The 6,840-nt window shown below is 54.3% G+C and overlaps 1 long non-coding RNA gene across 1 annotated transcript; it reads left to right on the forward strand.

Moving 5' to 3' along the window:
* The first annotated feature begins 937 nt into the window (after nucleotides 1–937).
* LOC121824296 (uncharacterized) lies at nucleotides 938–6,348 on the forward strand. Its single transcript, XR_006066126.2, has 3 exons — nucleotides 938–2,726; nucleotides 3,362–3,468; nucleotides 4,793–6,348. It is a non-coding gene; the product is annotated as an uncharacterized LOC121824296 (long non-coding RNA).
* Nucleotides 6,349–6,840: the final 492 nt, after the last annotated feature.

The following is a 6,840-nucleotide window of genomic DNA, read 5'->3' on the forward strand; positions in this document are numbered from 1 at the left end:
CACAGCCTGGGTTCTCACAGGACTAGTTAGTCTCACAGGCTGGGTTAATTATCACAGGACTGGTTAGTCACACAGACTGGGTTAGTTCTCACAGGATTGGTTAGTTCTCACAGCCTGGGCTAGTTATCGTGACAGAACTGTATTAGTTATCTCAAAAGCAGGTTCTTATGAACTGAGGATACTCCTTGGCTTTTGTCCCTTTTCCTGCCTGCCCTTCACTTTACCTAAACACAGGGCCAAGGAGCCTTCCTAGAGCCAAGCAGATGCCCACACCATGGACTTGCACTTCAAGCCTCCACTGCTGAGATCCAGATAGTCTTCTTCATAAGCTGCTCTGCCTCTGCTATTCTGTCAAAGCAATGAAAAATTCTTGATAAATTAAGAGGTCATATTCTTTTCTAAACAAGTTCTCAATTTGTAGCCCAGGCTGGCCGGGAACTCCCTATGTACTCCAGGCTATCCTCAAACTCACAGAAATCTGTAGACTGAAGTTTCCCTGTCCCACCCAGTCCCACCTGGGGAAGCAGCCATTTTTATAAAATAATCACTCAGAAGCTTAATATTAATTAGAAACTGTATGGTCTATGGCTCAGGCTTATTGCTAGCTAGCTCTTACATCTTCAATTAACCCATTTCTGTTAATCTATACGTCGGCTGTGGCTTTTCTGGTCTGCTGGCATCTTGTTCCCCAGGCAGCTGAATAGTATCTCCTCAACTCTGTCCTCTTCTCCCTGTGTCTCTGCTTGGATTTTCTGCCTGGCTCTATTCTGTCTTACCATAGGCCAAAGCAGCTTCTTTATTAACCAATAGTAGCTGGGCGGCGGCGGCGGCGGCGGCGGCGGCGGCGGCGGCGGCGGCGGCGGCGGCGGCGGCGGCGGCGGCGGCGGCGGCGGCGGCGGCGGCGGCGGCGGCGGCGGCGGCGGCGGCGGCGCACGCCTTTAATCCCAAGCACATGGGAGGCAGAGCCAGGCAGATAGATCCCTATGAGTTTGAGGCCAGCCTGGGCTACAGAGTGAGTTCCAGGACAGGCACCAAAGCTACAAGGAGAAATCCTGTCTCGAAAAACAAAACAAAACAAAACAAACAAACAAAAATCAGGAAACTGAGGCCCAGAGAGACAAAGGAGGTCCCCACATATACGTAAGCATACTTGAGTATGGACGTCTGGGTCCCCTAACACTGCAGATTGTTAAAACCCTGAAACCAGGGGCTTGGGATGGGGGTCAGTTGGTAGTGTTTTGCCTAGCATGCATGAAGCCCTCGATGCCATCCAGGGTCACATTAGGTGGGTACAGTGGCTCACATCTGTGGTCTCACCACTGAGGAGGTGGAGGCTGGAGGGCAGAAGTTCAAGGTCACCCTTTGTCTACAAGCCTGGTGCACCCAGAAACTCCCTTAGGCCCCTTGCTCCCATTGCCCCAGATGCCCAGACTTTTCTGCATATTCCAGCCCCCTTCATGTGCCAGCGACCCACAGGTATTGTGAGCCCTGGAGGCAGCCCTGTTCACCGGATGCTTCTCAGCTCAGTCACACAGGAGTGACCGCCTGAGATCCCCTGTGGTGTTTTCCGGCACAAGATGGAGGGGGGGGGGGGCTCAAGGTGGGAGAGCATCTCAGGGCTGCAGTCAGCTCCCCCTTCCTCACTCCATTTCCCCGGGTGCCTGGGGTGAGAGGAGGCAGCAGGGGCCGAACAACAGAGCTTTGAGGCGGTATCTGTGGAGGGAAGTGGGGGAGATTAGGGCTTCTCATTTTTCCCACCATCCCAGAAGATAACTGGGGTGAGGGGTGGTGACGGGGCTGGGTCCTCATGCTAACTAGCCCTGCAACCATCCACCTGCCCCCAGGTCTCCCACCACCCATCCGTTCTCCAGGACTCCAGGCTGAAACCCAAGGAGCAGCTCGGAAGAAGGGTAGAGACAGCCGATAAGGCTTCGGGCTGTGCTGGCCTAGGCCCAAACTTGTAAACATCACCCCAACTGCTCTCACCCTCATCCACCTGCAGTCCCCGAAGCTGCCCTAAGGCACAGCCCCTGCCTGGAGTCGTTCATCACCACCAGCCCTTTTAAAAGGGGCATCCAGTCCACATGCTATAATCTTACCGTAATCTCTGGAGGCAGACTCAGGAGGACTGGGGGTTGGCACAAGTTCGAGGCTAGCCTCCACCACACAACGATACCTACCCTGTGTCAATGTCAGAAAATAGAACATGCCTGGCAGTCCGACTTGGAGTACCTGGAGAGACCCAACTCCACAAAGTTGTGCTCTGAACTCCACATCTGTGCTGTGCTACACATACAGATAAATGGGGGGGGGGGGTTGTTGTTCAATAGGCTGGATGTGTAGCTCAGTGGTGCAGTACTCAGCTGGTGTATGCAAGGTTTCTTCCGCAGGGGCACATGCAGGAGAGCCCACAGGTTTGACTGTAAATGTTGCCTCCCGGACTAAGTGGCTTTGTGTCTGAGTGGACAGGTCACATCTGGCCCCAGCAAACACTACCCTGTGGGGAGTCCCAGCAGTGCCTTCCGTACATGCTCTGTTTCTCCTGATCCCTCCGGAACCCTGTGAAGGCAGGGCTGGCCTTTCTTGCACGATCCCCATCCTGTGGTGTCGACCCCTTCAGCAGATTTCCTGAGAAGCGGCCACTTGTGGGCAGAGTTGTCATGGGAGGCCCAAGGGTTGAAGACTGTGGAAGGGTGACCTGCACCTGGGCTGGCCACCCACAGATGGTGAGTGGGTGGGTGAACCAGTGAATGGGCCAGTGAGTCAGTCTACTCATTTCTCAGCAGAGGGGTGGGGGCTTCCTCCTCGGCCTGTCCATCCCCGCCCTTCCCCTAGTGGAAGCAGCAGGTGGCTGGGGTACCAAGGACCAAGGGACAGATGTACTTCCCCTAGACCAGCAATCCAGAGCTGCCTCCTGCTCCATCCTCCCCTAGGTCTGGACCAAGGTCCACACTGGCCTTTATCACATCCGCCTTAGCACCAGATCTGACTTCTTTTGGGGGGAAGGGGGGGTTTCCAGACAGTATTTCTCTGTGTAGCTTTGGAGCCTGTCCTGCATCTCACTCTGTAGACCAGGGTGGCCTCGAGATCTGCCTGGCTCTGTCCTGGGATTAAAGACGTGAGCCACCACCGCCAGGCTCCAAATCTGATTCTTATAGCAGAACAGAATGATCGTTAGATGGGAAAACTGAGGCCCATGGGGGGAAAGGCTTTCTTTGAGGTCAGAGTGCAATGAAGTAAATGGGAAGAGGTCTCAGGGGTCAGGCCTGCTGTTCTGGGGCTCCTCAGACCTCCTTGTCCTCAATTGCCCCACCCCGTCACCACCCCCACCCTCACCTCACACCCTTGCCCCCATTTCCAGTGACAGGAATGCTGAGGACTCTTCTCCCAATATGACGTGGCATTGGAAGAAATGCATCTGTGTCTCTATAGTCCTCCGAAGAGACTCTCAGCCTCAGTTTCCTTATTGTGAGTACTGCTAGGCCCTTGCCCAGCGTCCTCTAAACCAGATAGGATGCTGCAAGCCTGAGACCCCAACACTCAGGAAGTAGAAACAGGAGGATCAGGAGTTCAAGGTCCTCTTCAGGTACATAGGAGTTAGAGAGCAGCCTGGGATACACCAGACCTTATCTCAAAACAAAACAAACTAACAAAAGCACTGCTCCAAGGAACCTGGGGCAGAGAAGGGATGTCAACCACCCTGGAGAGAGGATGTCCTAGGTCCCCACGGACTCCACCCACATCCCTGTCTCCTCTTCAGGACTGGCTTGGCCCACCCTTCAGAGCAGGATGTGGCTGCTGAATGTAGGTGGGGAAGAGGAAGGTGTGGGGGCAGGGCGCACAGGAATCTACATCCTGGGGACCAGGAGATGGCAACTCCAGGTGTTGGTGGCCCAGCTTCCGGCTCAGGCCTCGGGGAGAAGCCGTGAGTTGCCTCCTGGGATGCAGCGTTTGGCCCGCAGCCCACAGCCCCTCCTAGACCTGGTGCCAGCGTTTCCTCTTCCCTTTTGGTTGGGGAGACATCCTGGAGCCAGTGCTCAGGGTCTGGGTCCACAGGCTTGGCTCATCCTAAATCCCAGAACCTCTAAGTCCCTGGCAAATGGGTGAAGCTGGGTGCTGAGGTACAGGGCTCCGCAAAGCACTCCTATATTTACACATCGCTGACCTCGGAGAAGCCAAGTTCCTCCTGTGGAGAAGGCCTGCGAAGTCAGTGGGCAAGCGAGTGAGCGGTGGGGAGTGGTGGAGCCTGAGGCCAAGGGTCTTAGGAGGTGCAGTCTTGTCTCGAGCCAGCTAGTGCTAGGCCCTGGGGCTCTTGTTTCTGAATCCAGAAATCTGCGTTCAATGTAAAATCTCCTGATCTAGCGAAATTTTTTGTTGCTTGGTTGTTTTTGAAACAGAATTTGGGGGCTGAAGAGATGGCTCAGCAATTAAGAATACTTCAGTCCCAGGGGATCCGATGCCCTCACACAGTTACATGCAGACAAAACACCAGGTCACATAAAGTAAAAATAAATGATTTTTTATAATATATATATATATATATATATATATATATATATATATATATATATATATATATATCCCAGCTTGGCCTCACACTCACCATGTAGCTGAGGATGACCTTGAACTTCTGACCCTCCAGAGTCACAAGGATATGCTGCCACCTCTGGTTAATTGACATTAGGGATCAAACCCAAGGTCTCACGTATGCCAGGCAAGCACAATGCCAACAGGCTCTATTCCCCGGGGCGCTCTAAGGAAAGCTGTGTGAGCAAAACACATGTGTTCGCAGGATGTGGCCTGCAGGCCACCGGTGGACCACGTGATCTCCTCTGGACGCAGCCATCGTCTTCCAGATGAGGAAAAGGAAGCAAAAGCAGAAACACGTACACAGTACCCAGAGCAGGACGCAGAGAATCCTACGCTCAGACCCAGGCCTCCCCGTTCCCTGGCTTGTAAAACAGAGCACAGCTCTTCCTTCCAGAGTCTGGCTAATTAACAATAACGCGGCCATCACAGTCCTGGAGGGACCAGGAAGTGCTTCATGAGCTGATCCTGATCTGGCATTGTCCATGGTGCAGGAGCGAGGCCGACCGGAACGCATGCTTCCAAGGAAGGGGTAAATCCATCTTGGCATACATACATCTGCTCTCTGGCTCAGGAAGAATGCTCCAGAAATGGACTGGGACAGTGGGCGGGGAACTCTTTCCCAGGAACCTTTTGACGCATTTTAATTGTTGGCCACGTGACTTCGGCAGCTTTTCCTAAAGAAAAGAGCTGTTTTGTTTATTTGTATCTAACTGTTTCCTTTTCTCTCTGTTTAGGTCTCTAAGTCTGGGGCATGAAAGGGGATCTGCAGGTGTCCCTGAGGTCCCTGCAGAGGGTGGGGGAGGAGATCCCAGAAGAGCCCTACTGTACCACACCACACACTCCGTCCTCCACACAGCTCTGTGGAGCCAGGCAGTGATCACCCCCATTTTCACACAGGAAGAAACTGAGTCAGGAACAGGATACTGAGGAAGCCGGCCCCGGGACAGGCCAGGTTCTGGGGCCTCCCCTTTCTCAGCCAAGAATTCTCACCCAGGGGTGTGTGGCAGTCCCGTTCCGGCCCAGAATGGTTTCAGGTTCCTTCCCTGAGCCAGGGGGCGGTTCCGGCTCCTCCATACCCTATACTCTTTCAATCCAGCTGGGCTGGGAGCAGCTGGGCTCCTTCCGGGAATGCCCCAGCCCAGGTCTCAGGACTGGCTACAATCCAGCCAGACTTTACCATCCCTGAACCTCTGGCCCAAGAGGTAGGTGAGGCATCCTGGGAATTCATGGTGTCCCTCGGGCCCAGGAACAGATAGAGCATCATTTGACTGACTCCTTTAATGAAAAGACCAGAGAGATTAAGCCCTTTGCCTAAAGTCACACAGTAAAGAGACACAGCAGCGTCAAACTTCAGCAGTTCAGATTTGACTGTAGAAGAAATAGAAGACTACATCTGCGTGGTGAAGAGGCATGCTTTTCAAGGGGTGCTCCCAACCCTTTGGCTTTCTGCCCCCTCCTCCACTTGACTTGTCCCCAGCAGTCACATTATGCTGGGTAGTTTTTTGTTAACTTCACACAAACCTGAACACAGAGCCCAGCCCGCTATGGTCAGTCACTCCTGGCAAGTATAAGAAAGTGAACTGGAGCAGACCCGAGCAGACTCTAGCAGACCCAAGCAGCCCCCAGCAGGCCCCAGCAGGCCCCAGCAGGCCCCAGCAGGCCCCAGCAGGCCCCAGCAGACCCCAGCAGTCCTAAGCAGACCCCAGCAGACCCCAGCAGGTCCCAGCAGGCCCCAGCAGGTCCCAGCAGGTCCCAGCAGGCCCCAGCAGGCCCCAGCAGACCCCAGCAGGTCCCGGCAGGCCCCAGCAGACCCCAGCAGGCCCCAGCAGACCCCAGCAGACCCCAGCAGGCCCCAGCAGACCCCAGCAGGCCCCAGCAGGCCCAAGCAGCCTTTCTCCATGGCTCTGCCTCTGCTCCTGCTTTTGAGTTCCCGCTCTGACTTCCCTGTGACAGACTGTGACCCAGACATCTAAGCCTAATAAACCCTTTCTTCCCCAAGTTGCTTTCATTCACAACATTTGACCTGGTGACAGAAACAAGCCAGGATACCCCCTCTGGACATATCACACCGCTGTCTGTCCGGATGACTGCTCTCTGCCTCCCAGGAGGCATGGACAGTGGCTGCTGTGCTCAGCTCAGGTTTCCAAGCACTTGAATCTTGAATTCCAGCCCGTGGGATTCAGCAGAGGCAGGAAGATCCCTGTGATGTTAAGGCTAGTCTCGTCTACAGAGCAGCCATTGCTGCATGGT

Source organism: Peromyscus maniculatus, chromosome 20 (genome assembly GCF_049852395.1).
Source record: "Peromyscus maniculatus bairdii isolate BWxNUB_F1_BW_parent chromosome 20, HU_Pman_BW_mat_3.1, whole genome shotgun sequence".
In the NCBI taxonomy this organism is placed as follows: domain Eukaryota; kingdom Metazoa; phylum Chordata; class Mammalia; order Rodentia; family Cricetidae; genus Peromyscus; species Peromyscus maniculatus.